Genomic DNA, 5,593 nt, shown 5'->3' with positions numbered 1-5,593 from the left:
GAATATATAGATTGTGATAAGAGATGTAAGAGCCCCCAATAAAAGTATTTTTTTAAAGGAAGTTGGGGGGAAGATACTGATAGAATTAACCTGTAATTGTAAACAGGATTCCCTGCAATGCCATCCCGCTGTGTATAAAATTAGCCCTCTGAGAAGCAGGAGGAAGGATCACATTACCAGCAGGGGACAGGAGTGGAGCACAGTGACCTGAGATTTCTTCACAGTGAACCTCTTGGTTCCTGGAGACACCACTAACATTAGAAGAACAGTAACAAAACCTAGAGGCATAACATGGACGATAGTGATGGACTTCCCACCCCACAGAGCAAGTCAAGCTGAATGCTTTTGTGCAGGTAGCAGAGTGGAGTGCCTTTGGGCCCCTCACTGGGGAAGTTGGACTAGCTGATCCACGGAAGTGGAGCTGAGTGTCTTAGTGCTTATTGGCATGGGAGCTACTGGGAGGTTGATTCAGGAACCTGGGTTTGCTGACCCTTGGAGCTTGAACTGAATACCTTTTGGTTGAGGCTCGCAGCAGAATGCTATGCCCTCTGGACCTGAATTCTGTGCAGCCCTTGCAAAGGATGTTAGACCCTAGAGATGAAGTAGAGACGACTAGCTAAGAAAACTCTATCTGATCAAACTACAGCAGCTATAGGAAACACATTTCAAGACAGTGGACATGACAGAACAGAGGACAATGATGCCAAAAAGGTGGAAAACTGTTCAGAGGAATTTTAGAATCTTCCCAGATTCCTGCTTTTAGAGAATTTCCAAACTATGGAACATAAAGGGTGGGGAAGTGAATTGAGGAAACATCCAGAGTCTGTGGGAGACCAACAGAGTTAGATTTTATACCACACATTTCTGAAAGCAAGAGAAATAAACAGAGAAAGAGAGACTCCTGGAGACTTGCGTCATTCCGCCATTTAGTGAGTAGTCAGTAGATCAGTAGTTCCATGCAAGTATCGATATCAGGGACTCGGCTTAAAGGGAATAGCATTCAGCACTCACAGAGGGTTGGGAATAGTACCTGCTTTCAGCTACCATTCAGGAAACTCAAATTGAGGCATTTATTTAAAAACAAAAGCAAAATAATATTAAATGGAAACATTTATCTGTTCCCACCTAAACAATATTAAAATTATGACTCAAAAATATTTTTTAAATGTTTCAAAGTAATTTTACTGCATCCTAGAATTAAGATAAAGACTACAGGATTAAAATGTACCCATTTTCTCTCAAAATAAAATACACTGTGGCTGGAAGTGGATAAGATTGACAAATATGCAGAGTAACAAGATGAAGAGAAAATCAATCAAAATAACACTAGACCAAGCACAATGACAGAGTTAAAAGAAAAGCTCCTTAATTAGTTATAAGTGTGGTCCAGGTGTTCAAGATGCTAAATAGAGTAATGGACGATATAAAACAGACTAAAATTGAACTTTTACAGATGAAAACTGCAGCATTTGAGACAAAGAATCCCAATGTGACTAATGACAGATTGGATACTGAATAAGAAAAGAGAAGTGAATTGGAGGACATAGAAATAGGAAAGTCAAAACAAAGTATAGAGAGGGAAAGAAAATTCAAGGGACAGTAATGGACATTGCATCAAAGTGACTCAGTAAACTCAATTAAACTCATGCTTTTGCATGTCTGTGTTCATGCAAAGAAGGGACATCAGGCAGGCTGTCTCTAGAGGGCCAATCCATGAGACAGGAGCGGATTTATTAAGTGCTGGCACCCCAGGAAGAGAGTGGACCTCATCCATCAAAATCTGCTTGCTCAAATTACAGATTAAAGAATGTTGAATAGTCAGGATATGGGGAGGGGGTCCTCTGTAACAGTTTGGACTCAGATGGTTCTTTTTGCTTAGAGACGCAAGTTCGATTCCCAGCCCCAGGTATTGTTAGCTGACTCCTGCTCTTCATGCGCAAGATGAGAACAAAATGCAGGCGTCAGCTAAGTACTGAGTCCTAGGGTGCTATCTCCTGCAGTCCAGAAGGAATGAAGAAGGGGAAAGAGAGGAGGAAGAAGAAACATCTTGCAAAGAAATAATGTCAGAAAAATTTCCTAAAACTGCCATTTTTGCTTTTGAACAGGTCTTTTTGAAACAAATTGTTTCTTTTTGAAACAAATTTGCCCAAATGCAATATACCCTTTCTTTTTCTGACCCCTGTTTCTGGGGACAGTGAGTGTGAACCTAAGTAAAATGAAATCCTAAAAATGTTGACATTTCATGGAAAATGCATAACTATAGACCAAAGAAAATAAAAACAAATACTAAAAAACCATGAAAATACATCGAAGCAAATAATCAAATTGCTTAAAAACAGTGATAAAGAAAAAAATCTTACAAGGAGCCACAGAAAAATGACAGCTCATGCATATCAGAAAAAAGAGAGACAATAGACTTCTTATTAGTAAAAAAAATGTAAATGAGAAAATAGTGGATCAACATATTTAAAGTACATTTTTAAAAAAACAAATGTATGTCCAGAACTCATTTTTATTTTTGTTAGGTGCTATCAAATCAATTCCAACACATAATGACCTTTGTGCAGCAAAAGAAAATGCCATTTTCAAGACCCTTACTATGAGCCCACTGTTGCAGTCACTGTGACAATCTCTCTTTGAAAGTCTTCCTTTTTCCCCTCCTAACTCTTCTTTACCAAGCATGACGTCATTCTCAAGGGTCTGGTCTCTCCTAATAAGGTGTCCAAAGTGAGACAAAATCTCCCCATTCTTGCTTACAAAGAGCTTCTGTTTGTATGTCTTCCAAGACAGATGGTTCATTCTTTAGGCACGCTATTTTATGCTTGGTATTTTCACTAACACCATAATTCAAAGGCATCCATTCTTCTTTGGACCTCATTGTTCATTGTCTAACTTTCACATGCATATGTTGATATCAAACTACCATGGGTGGGATCAGGATCATGTTAGTCCTAAAACTGCTATCTTTGCTTTTTAACGATCTTTCGTAGCAACTTTTCCCAATGTAATATGCCCTGTGCTTTTCTCACTATAGTTTCCATGGGCACAGAGTGCAGACCTAAGTAAAATGAATTCCTTAAAAATGTTGACATTTTGTCCACTAATCAAAACGTTGCTTATTGGTCGAGGTTTGAAGATTTTTCTTTGCTTTGCATTGAGATTTAATCCATACTGGAAGTAATAATCTTGTCTTCATCACGAAGTGCTTCAAGGCTTCTTCTTTGCAGGAAGCAAGCATGGATCATCTGCCTTTCATAGGTTAACGGGTCTTCCTCCAGTGCTGCTACTACATTCTTTTCACATAGTTCAATTTATCACATTATTTTCTCAACATATAGATTGAATTATTATGGTGAAAGGATACAACATTGTCATACATCATTTATGAGCAACTATCCCTTTTTATATTTGAACAACTGCCTCTTGGTCTATCTATGGAATCTCCTTGAGGACAATTATGTGTTGTGAAACTCTCATTCTTCACAACGTTATCTATAGTTAGTTACAGCCCACTTTGGTGAGTATCTTTTCTTTTCTTTTTTTAAACATTTTATTAGGGGCTCATACAACTGTTATCGCAATCCATACACACATCAATTGTGTAAAGCGCATTTGTACATCATTCTCAAAACATTTTCTCTCCACTCAAACCCCCAACATTAGGTCCTCATTTTTTCCCTCCCTCCCCATTCCCCCCTCCCTCATGAGCCCTTGATAGTTTATAAATTGGTATTTTGTCATATCTTGCCCTGTCCGACGTCTCCCTTCACCCACTTTTCGGTTGTCTGTCCCACAGGGAGGAGGTCACATATAGTTCCTTGTAATCGGTTCCCTCTTTCCTACCCATTCTCCCTTTACCCTCCCTGTCTCGCCACAGTGAGTGTCTTTTCATAGTAAACAAAACACAAGTATCTGCACAGTACTGTCTGCTTTTAGTTCAAATCCATCTAACATAACAACAATGTTTTCCATCCCTTGAACTTTCATGAATTCAGTATGAATTTCAGGTAGTTCCTACCGATGCATTGCCGTAATTGTTTTTATTTCAGTTGTATGTTATATTAATGGTGCTGCTCAACAATCCACTGGATGAACATTCTTTGGGATGAGCACATTCCCATCAGTTGTCCTAGAAGTTGTCTTCCAATTTTCTTGGCGTGGACTAGCAGTGCATTGCTTCCTGAAAAATCTTAATTAGCATCATGTCCTTCCTCAAGCCTTTGCTTTCACCAGTGTTTCACTGCATCTTGGCCTTTTTCCCTGTAGTACCCTCGGTTCTCGTTCATATGCTACTTTCTGAAATGACTGAAGGTCAATCAATTCTTTTTGGTACAGTGACTGTGTGTTCCTGCCTGCTTCTTTTGTTGCTTCCTGAATTGTCCAAAGTTTTGCCAAAGAATCCTGAGACTTGAGGCTTGCATATTTCCTTTCTTTCTTTCCAGTTGGGAAGTGCTGATTTTGTGCTCTTCCCTTTTGTTTTATAGCTCCATGTCTTTACACATTGATCAGAATAATTTGTCTTCTCCCCTTTAGATCTGGCTAGCTCTTTTACTTGATCATTTCTTCCATTCCTTTGGAGCTCCTCTACACTCTAGAGCAAGTTTCAGTGTGCCTTCGGTCATCCACTTTGGCCCTTTCTTTATTTCCTGTTCTTAAAATAACCTTGTTTCTGCTTCATACATGATATCTTTGTTGTCATTCAGCTCTTTGGTCTCCTGTCAAGAGGATTCATTGGATCAAATCAAGTGAGATATACTCAAGGTGGCATGCTGTCCCTTGTGGATTCAGTCTCATTTTTTAAACTTGAACTTGGACCTGTTAATGAGTAACTCAACGATTGAACTCTTAGCCTGCTGCCTTGTTCTGACTCATGATATTGAGCTTTATCATTACCTCTTTCCAAACATCAAACTAAACCCACTGTCATCAAGTCAATTCTAACTCATAGTGTCTCTCTGCAGGGTTTCCGAGGCTCTAAATCTGTATGGTAGCAGCTACCCTCATCTCACCCACCGAGTGGATGGCATGTTTGAACTGCTGTCCTTGTAGTCAGCAGTCCAACACCAAATGGCTAGGATTCCTTATTTCTCTCCGCAAATGTAGTCAATATTATTCTTGTATATTTCATCTGGTAAAATCCGTATGTATGGCCAGAGTTAATACTGTTAAGAAAAAATACATCTAATGAAGAGATCTCTGGTCTCACAGAACTTTATCTTGTGATCTCTGGCATAATTTTTTATCACCAAGTCTATGTTTTACAATTACTGATCTTTTCCCTTCGTTTCCAACGTTTGCACTCTAATCACCTGTAATTATAAAAGCATCCCGACTGCATATTGGATTAGTTCAGACTGTGGAAGTTGGTAAAAATATTTGGCATTAATGGTGTAAATTTGAAATTAGTCTGATTAACAGGTCTTCCTTGTAGGTGTGTAAATATCATCCTTTCCTTACAAAATGCTATATAGAGTCAAAATACTTCCCCCAAATAAGGTTAAATCATCACTCATACAGAAACATTCAAGTTAAAAGAATGAATCTTCAGGAGACCTACACTCCATGAAATGTTAAACAAGGTATTTTAGGAAAT

This window comes from Echinops telfairi, unplaced genomic scaffold (genome assembly GCF_000313985.2).
Source record: "Echinops telfairi isolate 266 unplaced genomic scaffold, ASM31398v2 ScPeMD7_9;HRSCAF=40, whole genome shotgun sequence".
In the NCBI taxonomy this organism is placed as follows: Eukaryota; Metazoa; Chordata; class Mammalia; order Afrosoricida; family Tenrecidae; genus Echinops; species Echinops telfairi.
This window is presented reverse-complemented; position numbering follows the sequence as displayed.